Here is a 20,252-nt window from a genome sequence, read left to right as displayed (position 1 = left end):
ATGATGTAAAGTAGAACTGCTACACTTTTGCAGGAGGACAGCACAAGGAAATCTGACCTCTTGAAAAACACTGTCTTTGAATTTTTCTGGCAGAGGGTGAAATCCCCAAGCTTTTGGCACAAAGACAAAATTCTGACTTACAAAATAAAAAGCTTCTCCTCAAAACAGTAAAGGTATTTTGTTTCTGTAATAATAGCACCTTACTACTCCAGGACACCTACAGTTCCAAGGTGACTATCTCAAGATGCAGCCCATCTTCAGCTGGCAGAATTAATCACAGCTGAAAATAAGTCACCTTTTTATAGCAGAGAATGAGAGAGAGTGCACAGCAGTTCCTGAAATGAAACAGTGTTTTTGACAATACTTCAGATTTGGAATGTCCACAATTTAAACTAGAGTAGAGGAGTTTTGAGGAAGAAAGTTATGCAGCAGTTTTCTTCTAGAACACGTTTTCAACAACACGTTCAGATAGCTTTATAGAAATACATTTTTTTCTAGCTACCCTTTTGGAGGGTTACTAAACATTTTAATTCCTCCTACTCTAACAGTGCAGCATTTTAGAAGACTGTTGCTTAAGCAACTATTTAAAAGTAAACCCTCCAGAGAGCACCCAGCAGTAAAAACAAGCCTCTCCAGATGGATGAGACATCTAGACAAAAAGGCTCATGAGCAGAACTCTCCTACAGAGGAAACAAACATCTCAAGTGACACTCTCCAAGCAGTTTAGCTGGTTTAGATCACAGTTGAGACTATACCACTTCTTAATTAACATTAACCAATTCCCCTCCAAGAAAATACAGCAAACTGCACAGCCAATTCAGTCCATGAGATGAGCCCTGGAGGCATTCTACATTCCTAGTGGCTCCCCTGTTCAGAACAGGCTTATGGCTATTGCTAACAAAGTATTTCCTCCATGCACCAGAGAAAGAGGAGAGGAAACAGCCAGGAGGGCAAAAAGAAAATACCTGTGGGGAACATAAAACAGAATATGGGGGAAAGAAAAGCATGTCAAATGAGCACTGAATAATAAACCCCAACAGTGCATTTTACGCTCTGAAGGCACCCAAAAAAGCAGTTTTCCAAAAGGCCAGACTTCCAGTGGCACCATGCACTGAAATGCAAGGAGAAGATGCCATAAACACAGCCCATTGATACTGGGGTGCCAGACTCCCTCTGCAGTGCTACTGAAGTACAGTCTGACTACGGCCACAAGAAGGTTCTGTATCTTGCAGAAGCACCAAGTAGGAAGGGTACATAGTGATGCAAGGGAATAGTGCAGTCAAAAACCAGACAAACACAACTGAAGAAGGTAAGAGATGCTACAAGCTGTATACAGAGTGTACTCATCAGTGAAGATCTCCCTCCTGTCCCAGATCACAAGAGCCCTTCTTCCACTCCTGAACCACACTGAATACACTCACAACCACAACTCTATGAAGGACTGTGGAACTGGCTCAACATAAAAGCAAGGCACCTGGAATACCTCATCCCTCTTCTGATTTCATGAAGTCATTTCATGTTCTGTCTGGGTAGTATATGAGACCAGAAAAAAGGGAACATGTAAACGCAGACAGGTGTGTGAGGGATAGACCAGAATCAAGTCCACTGAATGTCATAAAGCCTGACCACAGTGAGTGGCGATGAAGATGAAGGAGGATGTGCCAGGGGTGTCTGCCCTAAATTCAAAACAGCTATTCCAAGACAAATATTCCCCAGATGACACCAACACATAACTCCCACAGATACATCGCTCCTTGTAAACACACAGAATTCATATTGTGCAGCTTTAGAAGTGTCCCACTGAATGATCTGGAGGTTGGTTCACACCTTGAAATAAATTCACTGTCAAATAATATTCTATTCAATATGCTGAACTCAAATTTTTTTCCAATATTTGTGATTCTGAAAGTCAAAAGAAAAAGGGTATCTGCTATCTACTACTCTCATCTGCTTTATTTAAGGGGGAAGAAAAAAAAACAGGGAATTCTTTACTGGCTGGAGGGCCGAGCCCAGAGTGGTGGTGAATGGTGCTGTGATACTGTGATACATCCAGCTGGCAGCCAGGCACCAGTGGTGTCCCCAGGGATCAGTGCTGGGCCTCATCCTCTTCAATATCTTCACTGATGATCTGGATGAGGGCATTGAGTCAGTCATCAGCAAATTTGCAGGTGACACCAAGCTGGGAGCAGATGTTGGTCAGTTAGAGGGCAGAAGGGCTCTGCAGAGGGACCTCGACCAACTGGACAGATGGGCAGAGCCCAACAGGATGGCATTCAACAAGTCTAAGTGCCAGGGCCTGCACTTTGGCTACAGCAACCCCATGCAGAGCTACAGGCTGGGGTCAGAGTGGCTAAGAGCTGCCAAACAGAGAGGGACCTGGGGGTACTGATTGACAGCCAGCTAAACATGAACCAACAGTGTGCCCAGGTGGCCAAGAAGGTCAATGGCATCCTGGCCTGCATCAGGAATAGTGTGGCCAGCAGGAGCAGGGAAGTTATTGTACCCCTGTACTCTGCATTGGTTAGGCCACACCTTGAGTCCTGTGTCCAGTTCTGGGCCCCTCAGTTTAGGAAGGACATTGAGACACTTGAATGTGTCCAGAGAAGGGCAACAAGGCTGGGGAGAGGCCTTGAGCACAGCTCTGTGAGGAGAGGCTGAGGGAGCTGGGGTTGCTTAGTCTGGAGAAGAGGAGGCTCAGGGGAGACCTCATTGCCCTCTACAACTATCTGAAAGGAGGTTGTAGCCAGGTGGGGGGTTGGTCTCATCTCCCAGGCACCCAGCACCAGAACAAGAGGGCACAGTCTCAAGCTGTGCCAGGGGAGGTTTAGGCTGGAGGCGAGGAGAAAGTTCTTCACAGAGAGAGTTGTTGGCCATTGGAATGTGCTGCCCAGGGAGGTGGTGGAGTCACCGTCCCTGGAGGTGTTCAAGAGGGGATTGGATGTGGCACTTGGTGCCATGGTTTAGTCATGAGGTCTGTGGTGACAGGTTGGACTCCATGATCCTCAAGGTCTCTTCCAACCTTGGTGATACTATGTTTTAAAATAGTATTTGTCACAGGAGAGTCTTGGGCAAGTCTCTGGATGTGTAACACACCAGCCAATACATATAACACAAAAAGCAACATGAAAAGTCTAAGTTACAATGATTGGCTCGGCTGCAACCCATCTGTTTTTTCTGAGGAACACTGAATACCATCACTGTGGAGAATTATTAGTGGAGATCTGTTACTGATGCTGTCACCTGGATGACATTTCCATTGTCACAAGTAGAAATTCCTCTCTTTCTGAAGTACTGGAAGCAGAGCAGGTATCAGTATCACTGACACTCAGCCTTCTCCTGCATTTCCTGAATGTGTAAGCAGTCCTACTCTCCCTGCAAACCTACAGATTCTGTTGACAAGCAGCAAGACAAATGACACTTATAAGAAACCTGAAATACCAGGTGTGAGGTACTGGACTTCCCAGGCTCCCCATGGAAACTATACAAAAAGGCCAGCTCCAAAGCAGTCCTTACAATCAACACAGAAGGAGGCCCAGCTCTGGCAAATTCTGAATGGGAGCCACACTTAATTAATGATTTAGCTTGGCTAAGTGAATCATCAAAAGCATACCATGTTCCCAAAAAAAGGTTTACCCTTCCTGACAGCCTAATCTGGCTTTTCTTTCCCCAGTTGAGCAGAACTTTCTTTGTAGCAGATGGAGTACTACACACAATGTACAGACTCTTAAAGAAGGAACTTTCTCTTACCAAAAAAAAGATTAATGAAACATTCATGGATTTGACTGTGTAAAGCAAGACTCCTGAGCAAACACTTGCCCCCATTCCTTATTTCTCTGCAGATCACCACAAAACAGAGGGGATGAGTCTGCTGTCCTCCCCTTCCCTTCTTCAGTCACATAAGCAGGTTGCAAATGTTGGAAGGCACTTTCCAACATGAGATCCAGAGTAGTCTATTACATGGGTATCACTGGATGGGTATCAAATGGGTTTGTGCCCTTTAATTGGTTTTGAGTCACATTTGGTTTCTTGTTGCATTTAGATTAATTTCTTTAATGAATCCTGAAAAAACAAAAGCATAGGCCAGTGTTACATGGTGCAAATTACTACAAGCTGCAGTATCTCCTTTTCACCAGAGCCAACAAGAGAAGCCCTTTTTAACAGCTGTGTAAGTATACACAGCATATTTAGAAAGAGTCAGAAGTGCCTCCAAACCACCTCATTAAACCAAGGCAGTTCCACCAAGGCCATAAAGAGATAGAAATGTTAGATAGCACTCACGTGCCCATCAGCACTTTTACTTGCATGGCAGAGATAACAGGATATAATCCCACAAAAATGCTGCTGTTCTGCCTGCACTTAGACTTCCAGTGAACAGTCTCCCCACAGACGTGGGGTAAAGAGAGCTTAGTAATTTAAGGGGAGGTCACTACAAAAGCTATGCTGTCCATTGTCACTTTAGTTCAAAAGGTAGTCAGAGTAGAAGATTATACCCTAAAACTTCCTCAGAAACACCACCCAACCTTCATTCCAAAGCATCTTGCAGCCATGACAATAAAGGATATAACTAAGTAAAGCTTGAAAGGAAGAGATTTATTAGAAGTCTTCGCTGCTCTGAAGCGTCCTCTCCCCACAACCACATCAGCTCCCAGCAAGCTTTGCCTCACTTTAAAGCTCTGCAGATTCAGAGGAATTCTTTCCAAACAGCAGGGCAGACAGCAGCAATACAGAACAATATTCCTGCTGGCCAAAGAGGAAGTGGGTTATTTCCCAGATTTTAATTAAGCTATACAAATGGAATTCTAATGAAGGCAAGCACAGAAAGAGACTCATAACAAAAGAGGAAAATTCCTGTGCCGATGTTGGAAACAGCCAGCACAGAAAGGTGAAAATTTTTTACCTCTGTTTTGTTCCCTATGATGTTTGAGATCACCAGTCTAAACCAGAACTACAACACGCTGTAGCAGCATACACATATACTGCTTATACACACGGAACCAGTGTGCAATATGCTTCATAGGGGCAGAACAAGAAAACACACCTCTTGCACAGAGACAGCTCATGTGATGAGATGATTGCTAGACAAGAGCAACCAAAGCATAAAGGAAGCACAGCAAAGAGGCAGAAACACTCAGAAAGGTAAGCAGTGGCCTTCTCAGCCCACTATCAGGCTGTTCTGGTTCAGGCAGCTTATGGCAGGAGAGGACATTAATGATGTGGCTTTGTGGATGCTTATGGGACTCTTGTTCACGATGGGTGAAAAGCATGCATCTGCCACTCCACTTCCAGAATTAACAAGAAAGATCATAACAAGGCTTTAGAGTGAATGCCAAAAAGTTAGCACCAGTAACAGGTGGGGCTACATGTCAAATTCACCACAGAATGCCACTCTAGATGACAGTCCAAAAGGGCCAAGAAGAAAATTAGCTTGTATCCATCGTTGCAGGAACCCCCATAGGGATGATTGGATAAAATGTCTTATGGCAGACAAAAAAAATCCAAACCTCTTTCAGTAAAAATGTTTTGATCAGCTGGAGTGTCAAAAAGAAATCCAGACAAAGCGAGGGCAGCCTAGACTGGGTTTTACCAGGTGGCTAGACACTAAAAGATCATATCTCAAAGATGTACAGAAAGAATGAAAAAGGTTAACATGTAACCCAGATAAAGATCTGGGGAGAAGACAGGCATGCAGCAAAAAGGTTTTCCTTGCAATGTCTGCAGGTATCTTTAGTGCCCCTTCATTAAAAATAAGCAATGCAGTTTCTCTTGCTGTCTGTAGCAAAACCAACCATTTCAGAACAGCTGATCTCCATTGGAACAACCAAGTCTTCTGCCTTCAGCAAGAAGCCATGCTGTTACTGAAGACCTGTAGCAAAAGAGTTATGAACTCTGCTTGACGAAGAGTGGATGAAACAGGTTGCTCCCTCCTGAAACTGAAAGAATTCTATTAATTCACTGCTGTCTACAAAGAGCAAGAACGTGCATTTCCCATCCTAGTATCACTGAATGTTTTGGAATGGACTAAACTTCAATACCTCACAGAAAAAGGAAAGAAACAATCTCCAGTTTCTTCTTGCTGCTTGATTAAACTTTAAAAGAAGGCAGCATGGATGGGGTGTTAGATGAAAGGCTGCCCACACAGGTGAGCAACCTTCCTTTCCTTAAACTGTTTCCACTATTTGGGCACTGAATTTCTATCACAAGCCACTTCATACCTAAGAGCATCATAGTGTCTCTTCAAATGAAGATATAATGCAGGCAGGAGAACGAGAAGGGCCGTGTCAGTTCGCCACTTACAGGAAGAAACTAAATGCTGTTAGAGCCCTAACTACTACATATTCCAACTACATCAAAATCAGGAGACTGCAGAAACAGATGACAAAAGTCACTCTCTGCATATCCCAACCAGTCAGAATCCAAATGTTTGCACAACATTCACAAACACCCTCTATATGCAGATCTCATTCCTCAGAGTTTATGTTCCTAGGCTCTCCTAGATGCACTTTTCCTTTTCTCCCTTGTGCAGTCATAACAGAAGATGTCATTCAGCTACAGGAGGGAGGAGGAGAAAAGGAAGGAAAGGGTGGTGATTTGATGTTCCTATGCTAGCTTACCTCTTGCTCTTTCTCCACTGTTTTGGGCTCCCCTCCTAGTAAATAAACAGTGCCTGCCTCTTGTGTCTGATCTCATAGTTTCCATGCAGGAGCATGAACACCAGGTCAGTATCATTGCTGCTTTATTTCCATCTAACCGTGGAAAGCTTCTCTGTAGCTGACATGTCAGCTATACATCCTGATAGTTTGCAAGGCTAAGATCAGTTCTAGGCTCTGGTGCTGCTGAGAGTCTTCTAAAAAGCAACCAAAGATCCCCACTGGAGCTAGTGTTGAAACCGAGCTGCTGGATTTACTGCCTGGGACTTACCCCTCCTCCCTTTTTTTAAATGAAAGATGAGATTATTGTTAGGGTCTATTACAGTAAGAGCATTTGTCCAGGAAAACTCTCTCAGATCACATCAGCACTAGGAATATCTCACCAGTATTAGAGCAGTACGTTAACAAAGCTGCATTTCACACCCATATCCTAACGACAGCCCACAGTGCTAAGACAAGTTCTAGTAGCACACAAGGTTTACTTGTATATCTGCATCTGTGCAAGGACCTTACTCACAACAGATCATAACCCTGATTGGCAGATACTCTGATGGAAGGCTTTACTGTAGTGCTATCCTCAGCCACAAATAAAGGGATTTTTCCACCTCAGGCTGTTAAGATCTAGATCAATTGCCAGAGAACAGATGCCTAAAACATCAAGGGTGAAAGCTGTGTGGCAGAAACAAGTTTTGACCAAAGTTACCTAAGCCTTCTCTACAGCACACAACCTGCAACGCCAAAAGATCATGTGCATGCTCTGCCGTGGCTCTTACAGCCAATTTCCTGTGACACAGTCAAGAGAGAGTGAAGGTTTTCTGTTTCTATCAAAGAAAGGAAGCAGCAGCACGGACAGTTCTCCCTCTCCCTTTACCTAGAGCTACTCTGAATGCTACACTGAGATTACATTGGCAAGACAACCCCTGCATTTGCAGAGGAGAAAAACTTAATCCATTCATGGATTACTTAGATGTCTGAGAAGTCGTTCTGAAATCCTGCAAGATGAGCACTGACACAAGCAACGAAGGAGCGATTCTGCCTCCACTTCCTCCAACATGTCATCAGCTTCGCATTACTGTGCCTACAACAAAAATTCACTCTCTCATGGAAAACTAACAGCGCTGTAGTCTTCATCAAAGGAGACCTGCACCTGCAAAATAACTAAGATTTCTCACATGAGGTATGTTTGCAGGGTATCTGAAACCCAGAGAGGCAAGAAAGCTTAGAATGAAATGTCATCCTGACCCCAGAGAGCTGTGTTTAGGTACACAGCAGGAATATACAGCCACATACTATTTACAGATCCTTTGTTAACGTGCAGGATTAGTCAGGAAGAGGATTTGTATTCTAACATACTGGAAGTTGATATTCAAATACATGCCACTTCAAATCAACAGAACTATGATTTTTTTCTGCACACACACTTAACTGTTAAAACAAAAATCCTTATGCTTGTCCTGTAACATTTAAGAGGAGCAACCCTGTCCATTAGTTTGAGAAGTAAAGGATTTCCAACTTCACCAGTTAGCTCTAAGGTGTCCCTTCCAACTGTAATTGAACATATGAATTAACACAAGCCTAGTATATCTAGCTACATCCACCAGTGTTCTTGCATGGAAGTGCTCTAGCAAGCTGCAAGCTAAGCACAAACATACCTGTTTTCTTAACTGTAGCATGACTTTTTTCATTTCCAGCCACAGATGAATGTGTAATGGGACTTCTGGCTCATTTAAAGGGACACTGCCAACTTTAATCTAACTCTAAATCTAGTTTTGTGTAAGTAATCTTTCACAGCCTCTTAGAACACTAGAAATATTTCCATGATTAAAGAAGTTAATTCCCATGCAGGGAGTTATTTTTACCAAACACATCCCTGCAGTACAACCAATCTAAACACAGGCACTGAAAACATGACAGTGACAAATAAGTAAAACAAGCACATTCTCTGCAAGAAAAGCAGAAAGGTATTAGCATAACTATTGGGAAAAGAAGTCTATTTCAATTAAGTTCTTATACACATAAAAAATCTTGCTCACTGGTTTGTTGTTGGGGTTTTTTTTCCAAGCTTCCTTACCTCGTGGCTTTCCAAGTGTGTAAATAAAATGGGCCCTAATGCACAGACAGTTTCTCTATATCCAATTGTCCAGCGAGAGGCCATTTATTTGTTCAGCTCCCCCTAAGACCACTACACCTGTACAGACCTTGCTCTTTTACAATGAAGAGAAACGGAGTACAGTAATTTTAAGTCTCAAGTCTAACAGTGATTTTCCACCGATTCTTCCTTTTGTTATCCTTTCAAATAAGTACAACAGGATCAACAAAGGAAGTGGCAGTTTTGTAGTGCCAGGCTTGGAAAGTATTCCTCCATCTCAACAAAAGTCATTGTCAATTGTTCCACAGCACTAACCTTAAATGGATGATTGCATGAGGTAAGAGATGACTTCTTGGGAATATAAAATGAAGTTGTTAGAGCAAATGCATACACAGGTTGCAAGAGAAGGAACCCTATGTTTTGAAGCAGGTATTCTTGTTAAATATACTAGCACGCTAAATACACCTTCGGGCAACAGATCATAACCATAAAAAAAACCCAAACAAACAAACCACAGACCAGAAACCTAGGTGTCAGAAAGGTGGACACCCCTTGCATTAAACCTGTACAACAGCAAAAGGCTACAGGGGCTTAAGTCTACGAGACGTGCACAAGTCTATAAAAGATAATGCTAGTATATGCAGTTTCTCTTGGGGCGTCACAAGCGATCTGACGATGGAAGCCTTAGAAGTACTTCACGACACCGGCAGTCACCGCTGCGAAGCTTTACCGGCGGCGCCACACAAACGGCACAGCGGCTCTGCAGATAAAGCCGAGGCGCAGGAGCAGTCCGCTGCATGGAGGCGCCCGGCGCGACCAAGCCGGGGGGGCAAAGCGCTGCCGCCCACCCGGGAGCACGGGGCGCGGCCAGACCCCGCGTCGCAGGGCGCCCCTCCGCCCTCCCGCAGGTAGCCTGCGCGCACCCGTACCGCCGCCTCCTCCTCCTCTCCCGGCGACGGGTCGGGAAGACGAGGTGCTCCAGTACCTTTCACTGAGCCATCTCCCTCCGGGGAGGGAGCGTTCGGGGGTCCCCAGGGCGGACGGCCGGACGCCACCGCCTCGTTCCTTCCCGGCGCCGAGCTGTGTAATCGCGTCAGGGAACCGGCAAGAACCAACCGCCCAGCTGTGGGCCGCCCTGGGGATCGGGTTTCGCGGCTGCACTCTGCCGCCCTGTGCCAGCCCCCGGCCGCTGCCGCTTCCTACGGGCCCGCACGGTTCCCGCCTCGGCCCGGCGCCGTGCAGTGACCCCCGCGCCGCCGTTCCAGGCCACCCGCCGGGAGATGCCAAGGGACGAAGCAGATTTTCCGCCGCCGCAAGAAACACCTTCACGCGGCCGAGCAGCGGCCACCCCACCTGCCGCGCTGCGCGGGAGCCCGCCCACCTTCCCTCCCAAGAGACGCCGGCGGCAGCAAAGGGTCGCCGCCGCCACACTTGCCTTCGCCTCATGCCGCTCCGGAGACGGCGGTGGCAGGGCTGTCGCAGCCCGAGACGCCTCTGCCGCGGGGGGCGCCGCGCTCCGCCCGTCAGGCTGCCGGCGCGGCGCGGCCCGACCCTGCCCGCCGCGGGAGGGGGCGGGTGAAGCTACGGCGGCGCGCGCACACCTTGGCAGCTGCCTCGGCCCCGCCTCGCTCCGCGCGCGGAGCGACTGTGGGGGCGGGAGGAGGAGCGCGTGCGGGCAAACCCCTCCCCGCCGCCGTTCCCTTAAAGCTATTCACGGGTTCAAGGGGAGGGCGGCAGGAAACGAAGGCTTCGGCCGCCGGGCCCGCGCTGCTCTCAGAGGAGAAGGGATGGGGCGAAAAGCGACGGCAAAGGGATCGCAGCAAGTGGGGTGGCGATAAAGAATAAAAGAACGAAGTCGCCCTCCGCGGCACCTTCACGGCGTCGGCCTCTCACCCGCTCCCCGGCAGTGGTACGCTCCCACCGCGGCAGGCCGGGCGAGGCGTGGCGGGGCCAGCGCGCGCGCCAAAGGCGACTGGCGGAGCGAAGATCAAAAAAGGGGCGTGGCGGAGCGGAGGCCGTTTAAAGCGCCCCGGGCGGGGTTGGCGCTCGCGTGCGGGGCGGCGCGCGGAGGGCCGTTAAGGCGCTCGCGCCCGCCCCTGCCCCTTGCAGGCAGGGCCCTTCCGGTACCCGCTCCTGCCACAGCTACCCGGGAGAGCGAGCTCCTGCTGCTATTCGCCTCTCCGAGGGAGAAGCGAAGATTTCCCCTTCCAGGTAGCCCTGCCGCCGCCCCCTCGGGCGAGGTGACCGTCGCTCTGCCAGTTGGGGCCGGCACAAGGCGAGCTCTCCTTGCGGGCCCGGCGGCTGAAACAATAGGTGCCAGCACACAAAGCGCTGCCCGTCAGCCAGGCCCCTGGCACCAGCCGAGGTGCGGGCTTGGAAGGTTTCCACGCACGCTGTGCATGTAAACCTGAAAGCCTGATGGAGCCGAGCGCAGGACGGATAGCATGTAAGAAACAGGCAGGAGAAAGGTGGCGAATCGGATCTAAAAGTGGCTACAGAGACAATTTAAAAATCGTCATGAGAAAGAGCTAAATATATTTTTGGTTTGGGGTTGGCTAGGGAGAAGCTTGGTGCTGTGGTCATAGCAACTCCTCCTGTTCGGATCCTGCTGCGTTCAGGAAAATCGCTCATTGCCTGTGTGCTCTGCCAGAAGAACAGAATTGCATCAGATGAATGCCTGCACCCATCATCCTTGTCTCCTGCTAATTGAATCAGCTTGGAAGACCCAAATATTGACCCATCCCTCACGTTTCGATAAGGTATGGGTACTGGAGGGACAGGGAAATTACAAAGCCCTGTTCCTCAAGAAAGTACTGAGGGGAACATAGAAATCTCTGTGTGTAGGCTTCTATGTGGGTATGCACATCTGTTCACTTTTTTAAAATGCTATCAGAAGCCACTGGCTGAGTATTCTGCACCTGGATGAGCAGGCAGGAAGAGCACTGTCAGTTCAGTATATACACACCCCCACAGCTGTGTGCATTATATATACATCATATACAAACAGGTGTATCTGTATATTAAAATGCTTCATTCCTGTCTGCACACTTCAGTGTGTATAAGCAGTGCACACATATGTGCTGTCTTGGCCATGTTCAGCTGAGTATGCCCTTGAATTTTTTCAGTCAGTGTGCACCAATTATATGGACCCAGGGAGGAGGAAACAAGTACAAACCCATGAAAATAGAATAGCAATGGTAATACAAAAGTACACCAATTTTCCTTTAAAAAGGCCTCTCCAGCAAAATAATTCAAACACCTTTTACGTCCAGAACCACACAGACCCAATGCCCTACTAAAGCTACAGTCATAGATAGAATCATAGAATGTTAAAGGGACCTTGGAAGGTTGGAAGGGACCTCTAGAGATTATCAAGGCCAACCCTCCTGCCAAAGCAGGATCAGATAGGGCAGGCCACACCGGAACACATCCAGACAGGTCTTGGAAATCTCCAGAGGAGACTCCACAACTTCTCTGGGTAGCCTGCTCCAGGGCTCCAGCATCCTCATACGAAGAAGTTTCTCCTCATGTTGAGGTGGAGCTTCCTGCATTCCAGCTTATACCTGTTGTTCCTTGTCCTGTTACTGGGTACCACCAAAAAGAGACTTAGCACCTTATCTTGAAAGCCACCCTTCCAGATTTTTGTAGACATTAATAAGATCCCCTCCCAGCTTTCTCAAGATTAAACAGCCTCAGGTGTCTCAGTCTCTCTTCACAGAAGAGATGCTCTAGTCCCTTAATCATCCTCATAGCTCTAGTCCTCCAACCCCACCTTAAGAGGAGCTTTGATCTCCATAGTCTGTTTGAGATTTTGGCATGAAAAGCAATCAGGTACAGCAATAATGTGTGCCAAAACCCCAAATAAATACTTGTTCATATGAGATGCATAAAACGGCTGAGGAAATTCTTACTGCAGCATGGTGTGACAAATATCAGCCCGAAGTACGCAATTCCCAAATCACTATCTATATCCTCATCTGAGAACAGATGGAGGAAAGCCTTTAGCTGATCTAAACTTGGCTCAACCCACCCTGTTTACTGATGGAGTTTCCACAAGTGTAGAAATTAGAGCTCCTGGTTACAATCACTTGAGAGCTGCAGCCTGCTGATTCAGCTTACGTGTTGGAAAATCTGTTGAAGCCTGTCTGTACCTGAGCAGGTGCACAGAGCCACGCACATACAAGTGTCAAAGGGCAGCAAGAGCTCCAGTCAGTGCAGATTGACGCCTTTAAAGTCAGTGAAAGCCACAGCTCTTAGCCTGAATTACCTGTTAATAGCCAGGCTGAGAATGTGTTAGCTTATTGAAAAACGAAAGCAGACAGAGGAGAGGGTTTACATACAGTGATAAGGGAGATATTTTGTAATGCTCTCAAAGAGGCCAGTGTGTACAGAGTGCCCACTGATGACTGGCTGAGCACTCTGCCTCCGTACAGTCAGGAGGAGGGCCATCAGTTTAACAGTAATCTTTGTAAATGCCAATAAGGGCCCAAACAATCCCCATTAGGGAACTGAAGAGCCATCTGCACTCTAGCATAAGGCTGCCTATGGCATCCCCAGCAAGACCTGTACATCTTGGCTTGATATTTTGGAATCCAGCATGAGAGAGGCTTAGTCATATGACAGGGTTATTTGCATCATTATGCTGCTAGATTCCCAGAGAAGTTTCAACAATGCACTGTAAGAGGAAGGGTTTAAACAAGCAGAACTAAAGCAAAAACAAAGCACTGTACTTCCTTTGCATGTCTCTTTTCACTCGACGCACGTGGTCTTCAGAGTGGGAGGAGGGTGGAAGGCAGTACTGTAAAGAACTTTAAGCTAATAAAGAGAGCACACAAAACCAAGGCTCTGCAACATCAGTACAAAATGGGCTACTTTGTAAAAGCAAACGAGGACAGCTGAAACCCCGCAACACAGCCTGGTAGAAGACTGACATTCCAGGCTGGTGATGTGTGTAAGGTAAGCCCATTGCCATATCCTCCCGGAGGACTTTACCGAACTGCGGGTTTGCACTGGGTAGGTAATAGTCACCCTGCCCTAGCCAAGCGGTGAGTCCCTGTGAACGAGTGCCTGCAAGCAATGTAAAACTGGGTGCCTGACACTCCAGAAGTGAGTGCTAATAAAAGCAGTCATCAAGGAAGCCGTGCCCAACCAACACAGAAAATAAAGTAGCTGAAGATTCAGTGCTTGAGATGAGTTGCTGCTGCTCAAAATAAGGTGAGAGTATGGTACATTGTGAAAAATCAATACACAGACAGAAGGCCTGTGTGAGAAATGAATACACAAAAAGAAGGCATGATTCTTTTACACATTCCATTTCTAAGATAAATTGTAGAAGGTTCATAAGGGCCAGGTGCTGCTCCCAGTTGGATGAGGAGCACGGCAAGGAAGGCAAGTTACAGAAGAGAATCCAAGAAAGGTTTTTGCTATCTCCAAGATATCAAAGCTATTTTCACAGTGAAAATGGCCAAGGAATCTTGAATTCTCTTCTGACGACCTTCCAAGGCTCAGAACTTGCCAGGTGCATGAGTGCTCCTGTGGGAATTTGTAGTCTTGTTAAAAAAACAAGAACAGCAAATTCCACTGTCCTGAAGCAGAGTCCCCACATGTGGAATCGGCAAGTAGAAACACAGCAAATGGATTTCCAAATGAGGAGGCCATCACAGAATTACAGGGCTGGAAAGGACACCAAGAGGTCATCTAACTCCATCCCTGTAAAAGCACCTCTGTCCCATCTGTTTTATCCCTTAAAGACCTCCCCAGTGCTGCAAACACCATGGTCTATCCAGGCAAGATGTTCTCTCATGATTAACTCTTTGCCTTTAGAATGTTTTCTCTAATGATTAACCTGGATCTCCTTTACCATTTTCACAAAGAAAACATTTGTTCCTCTTGCTCCTCCAACAGCCTTTTAGATGCATGAAGATGTGTCATGTCACGTATTATATTCCTCATGCCTAAAACTCCATTTCTTCTTGCCTGTCCTCCTAGGCTATGTTGTGAGATCCCTGGTGATTCTTGATGGTCATCTTTGGTGGCTCTCACTTCAGTCTTTGTCTTTCCTGAATTTCCCTGTGCAGGAACAGCACACAACATGTTCCCAGATGAGGTCTTAGCAGTATGATGTATAATGGAAGGAGCATTTGGTGTGTTCTGCAAACATCCCTCCTCTTTACACATCTTAGTATGACATATACTGTGCCAGGGGATTTCATTTGCTTACCACATATGTAGCAGTATCTGTAAAAGTCAAGGCCACGACATGAAACAAAAGTGCCACAAATCTGGGATGTTCTCCATTTACCAGAAGGCTTTCTCCTGCAGACAAGTGTTTCTGCTGAAAGTCACTGTGTTTAAATTGCTGCCTGCCGGAGGCCATTGAAATGGGGATCTCCTTGGTGAGTTATAGTCTGATCTCACATCTACTTGGGCAGCTAAAGCAATCATTTATTTATTTGAATGTAAATGTAATCTGTATACAAATCAGCAGCTGTATACTTCCAAAAGAAGTAATATTTCTAGAAGAAACTGAAGGATAGCAGAGAAAGTCTCATCTACAGAGGTCTTGAAATTTGCTGCCTTCTGCATCAGCTGACAGTATCAACAGGAAGAGTTCTCCAATTCTGGGGAGAATATAGAGCCGAGTTCCTAAGCAATAACATAGACATTCAACTTGTGTTTGAAATACAAAGCAGAAGTCATCAACCACCTGGGATTCTCCTGATGCAGGTGGTTGTCCACTGCATAAGCATGTGAATAACTGTGATGTTTATGAAATAATGCTATTTATCTCCCTTCTGCCACCTCTGAACACCAATCTGGAGTGATGTTCTGTACATGAGGGGAGCTGAGTTCCAAATAAATTGCTGGTGGTGTTTTATTACAAGAAAACAAATACAAGAATCATTCACTTGAAAAAAACACCTGCCTATTGGTTCCCTCAGAAAAAGTAGAAACTTCTCTAGGTAAAAGCTTTTCCAGTTCAACAGGGATATAAAAAACCAGTCCATCAGATCTGGTAAACTTTGATCACACAGAAAAATGTTTTGACCCTTTCAGGCCAAGAATATAGGCTTTCAGATAGGAACAAAGAAGAAAAGGTTCTCTGGGGCTGCATGCAAATCTGCTGAGTGTTCAGTGTAGACTTAAGCATCTGGGGGCATTTTAGGAGTAAGAGAAGCTCCAAGTCTGTGCATGCACACTGCTCACAGATTTATTTTTTGCCAGCCTGTGAAATATAGAATTGCAGTTGGGTTTGCTGCTGTGTCTCAGGACTGTGGGCATACAGGAAGCTCATGAGAGAAACACAACTTTCACTTCACTATGCTGTGAATTTTTTAAGTAGAGGTAACCCAAAACAAAGGGTATGCCAGGGCAGAGAACTTTCTCCCAAAACAGCGTGTTAAGGGCTGGGAACAGTAGGCCAGCTGAGTTTGACTTCACTCTTCCTTCAAGAACAACAGCTTGGGTGTGTAAAGAGATGCAAGATCATCTAAAGCAGTAAGACAAGTGCAAAATCTAAGCATGCAAGAAGACCACCATTCCCAGGTGAAGTACTCATAGACTACTACCATATGATGCAGTCAATATATGAAACAAAAAATCAGAAGTACATTTCCTTGTACTCAGCTGGCCCCAAAGAAGGGGGAAAGGGAGGGATTCAAATATACCTTGGTGAAATGTAATAGAAGGAAAGTACTGCAAGGTCATCGTTCATGTATTTTGTTGGTTCTTTGCCTAATTTGGCCTATACAAATTCCACACAAGAGCAGCCTGTGCAGGGCTCTCCGTGGAACTGGTCTGCTCCAGGTAGCATTCATTCAGGTTTAAAAGGGATGTTTACTATTTGCAGTTTGGATTAGGGCAAAGCCTGAGCTGCTCTGTTTGCATACTTGTTTTTAAAGCAACAGCTTTTTAGCCCTTTCAATGTACAGAGCAGCTCCCTTGTGGGTAGTGTCTAGAAATAACCAACAGGCCTGAATCTCAAACAGCTCTGGAAGTTTTTTTTTAAACTCTTAACTTACCCCTGGTTAGGTTCTCCTTAATAAAAAGTTTTGGGGTCCTGGTTAAGAACCTTATTGCGGTACCAGTACTATTGCAATTGTCCTTTGAGAAGTTCTACAAAAGACTCTACTATCATAGAATCACAGAATTGTCAGGGTTGGAAGGGACCTCAAAGATCATCCAGTTCCAACCCCCCTGCCATGGCCAGGGACACTCACACTACAGCAGGTTGCTCACAGCCACCTCCAGCCTGGCCTTAAAAACCTCCAGGCATGAGGCTTCCATCACCTCCCTGGGCAACCTGTGCCAGGCTCTCACCACCCTCATGGGGAAGAACTTCTTCCTGACATCCAATCTGAATCTACCCATTTCTAGTTTTGTTTCCTTTCCCCCAGTCCTATCACTCCCTAACACCCTACAAAATCCCCCCCCCCCAGATTTCTTGTAGCCATCTTCAGATACTGGAAAGCCACAAGAAGGTCTACTCTGAGCCTTCTCCTCTCCAGACTGCACAACCCCAGCTCTCTCTGTCTTCATATGAGAGCAGCTCCAGCCCTCTGCTCATCCTCGTGGCCCTTCTCTGGACACCTTCCAGCACATCCAGATCCTTCTTTTAATAGGGTCTCTGTGTTCCATCCAAATTCATCACTGCTTAGAGAAGTATTAATACAGGGGTAAGTAACTCAATGAAGTCACCTTATTGATCCTGAGAACGTGGAACTACTATTAATAAACCATGATGCTATTTTATGGATAGGTCAAAGTCCTGGTAAGGGTGTGTTTGTCAGTCTAATTCATGTGCAGTTTCATCAACCAAGTATTTGTTATTGCAGTATTGTATTTATTCATCTCCTGTTTTCCTCCCCCACTGCCAGAACATCTGCTAAAGGTTTTTGAATCTAAGCTTGTTGGGATAGGACCCACTGCTTTTCCATATTTATGAACTGTGTGGTACACTGGCACTCGTTCAGCAAAGCCTGCTTCCCGAGGCTCATGCACCAATGACATAAACCCCTATGGCTTCATGTGCAAGAGGTCCACATGTGCAAGGGTCACAGAGGGGACCTAAAATCCAGTTACATCCAGAAGTACTTAAATTCCACTGCTGCACAGGAGCAGAACTATCTGCTGTTATTTGAGTCATGCAGGAATGCAAAGGAGAAAAAGGAAGAACAGGTATTTATAGTGTCCTAAGGAATTGTAACAGCATAAAATTGAATGAAAAGAAGTTGCATCTGACTCCAGAAACATTCCCTTACGTCAAAATATTTTCAAGTCGGGTCAAAGGGTCCAAAAAAAGAGTAAAAGCTACTACATCGTGTTAGTTGTAACAGACTGGACAAAGCAGAACACAGGACTGATTCTGGGGATGATAAAATGAACAAATAATTCATTTCTGATTTCTGTTTTTCTTCTGTTGTAGCCCAGCCTCTCATGCCAACACTCACACAGCCACAGCTTTATACTGTTTACACACTGAGAGGAGTGTATTCTGCCATTATTGTGCAGGGAACTTACACATGTGACCCCGTTACCACAAACAGAAGCTGTGTTCATGAATTGCCCTTGTGTGCCCGGACTGAGCAGACCTGCCCCTGTCTGCCTTTCCATCTGGTTTGTAAGACTTTCAAACCTCGTGAGAAAGAGCGGAGCCCATCTCCTCTCAACTGTGAGAGCCATCCATGCTCCAAGGATCATTTGTCTGCCTAAATCTGTGTCAGCAGCACAGCACAAGCACAAGCACAGCCTAATAGTCTTAATGAGATTATAGACAGAGATGCCCCAGTACTGCTGTCTGGCCAAGGAACAGGACAAGCACCAAACTCATCTGGAATAAAAAAAATATCTCCTTTGCTTTCATATGAGCAGGCTGCAGATTGATCAAGATTTTAGATCTCTCTGATTTCTTTCTCCTTATGATTTTTCTGCAATGCATTAGTATTTTTTACAAGGCAGCACATTCTTCTCATGGATCTTTAGATTTAATTAATATTTTTCAGGTGAGAATTTAAATCCAGTGATCATAGTGCTCTGGAGCACAATTACATTTGCAGCTGCCTATTGTGAGCCATGCTAGATTGAGCTCACCCATGGCTTTTGTATGTTTGCCTGTTATCTTTATGCTTGACTGTGGTACTCATGTGCTACTGTGGAGTGTGGTGGATCTTTGCCAGTATAATCATTGTTTATATCAGCAGTTTATCTGATGCATCTGTTTGGCTCACTGGAATGAAATTGCTTGTAATTCTACCCTACAAAGAGCAAATACTCTTTCTGCACCTGTTCCAAGTGGTATTTGGTTTACTTACTGCTTAAATCCTTTACCTCAACAAAAACAAGCAAGTCAGTGTGTATAACAAAGGCTGGAATAATGAATTCAATGGAAAAGCTGATCTGTGGATAGTACTGTATCAGGTGACTAGGGTACCAAACCTGGTACCTCTGTTAAGGTACAGATTGTGCAGCACCGACTGCAAACTGCAAATCATAGAATCATAGAATTGTTAGGGTTGGAAGGGACCTCAAGGATCATCTAATTCCAGCCCCACTGCCATGGGCAGGGACACAGATACTGCCCTGCAGATTTCATACAGCTTGTTACAAGAAACCTGCTGCTAATGCATATGTCTGCAGCTCCTGCAGGGCTTCATGTCTAGAAAAATCACTCCAGCAGTAGTGCATCCATGAAACCTAGCATGAGCTAGCACAAAAGAAAATTCCTCCCCTTAGAAACAAGACCAACCATCATTTTACATTCATCAACAAACACATAATGCTTTCACCAGGAGGTACAAGACATATGCTAGATCAGTACTCACAGAGCAAGGCTGCATAAGTGACCTTCTTCTGACACAAGGCAGCTCCTCCCTGACAGGTGGTCATAGCTTGCCTGCCTCTGCCAGAGCAGGCATCTACATTAGCGCCCCTTCCTCGCTCATCCTGCCCCGCTCCGCCCAGGTTTCTCTTTGGAGAGCTTGCACAGATGATTTTCTTTCTCTAGGCTTGTGAGACAAAGTCAAAATAAAAAATAAAGGGGATCTTGGATGCAAATCTTCTGAAAGTCCTTCCCAGAGCATCTCGCAGAGTCTCGGGGAGGCTGTGTGTGATGGGTCCTGGCTGCCAATTCGTCACTGTTGCCACGGTAACGGAGCAGTGGTCTCCTGTGGCTTGGTAAGGGAGCAGCAATGGAAGCACTGAATGTATGTATTGCCTCCTCCTTTGAGGATTCTTCTGACCTGGGTAATCTACTAATTTCTGGTTTTTTTTTCAAGGGTGTTTAATAGAGAGGGTACTTCCCTCACAACCCCCCCCCCCCCCCACTAGGTTACTCCACTCACGGAGCTCTACAGCATCTGCAAGTCCCGTTTGCATGGCATAGGGAAGATGGCATAACACTGAACAGCCACGCTCTTCCTCCAGGAAATACCCTGTCATGTGAAAACAGGGGGAAAGAACCTGGTTCTGGTAAACATCTGGACATCAGCACATGCTCACCAGTGTGTGAAGAAGTGCTT

The 20,252-nt window shown here is 46.0% G+C and overlaps 1 protein-coding gene across 1 annotated transcript in view; it reads right to left on the bottom strand.

The window, feature by feature from the left end:
* Window positions 1-19,845, bottom strand: part of MICAL3 (microtubule associated monooxygenase, calponin and LIM domain containing 3) — a 203,789-nt gene extending 183,944 nt beyond the window's left edge. Inside the window, exon 1 of the mRNA XM_054167732.1 lies at window positions 19,557-19,845. The gene's annotated coding sequence lies outside the window, so the exon portion shown is untranslated. The remainder of the gene's footprint in view (window positions 1-19,556) is intronic.
* Between the last annotated feature and the right edge of the window lie 407 nt (window positions 19,846-20,252).

This window comes from Dryobates pubescens, chromosome 15 (assembly GCF_014839835.1).
Source record: "Dryobates pubescens isolate bDryPub1 chromosome 15, bDryPub1.pri, whole genome shotgun sequence".
Classification (NCBI taxonomy): domain Eukaryota; kingdom Metazoa; phylum Chordata; class Aves; order Piciformes; family Picidae; genus Dryobates; species Dryobates pubescens.
This window is presented reverse-complemented; position numbering and strand designations above follow the sequence as displayed.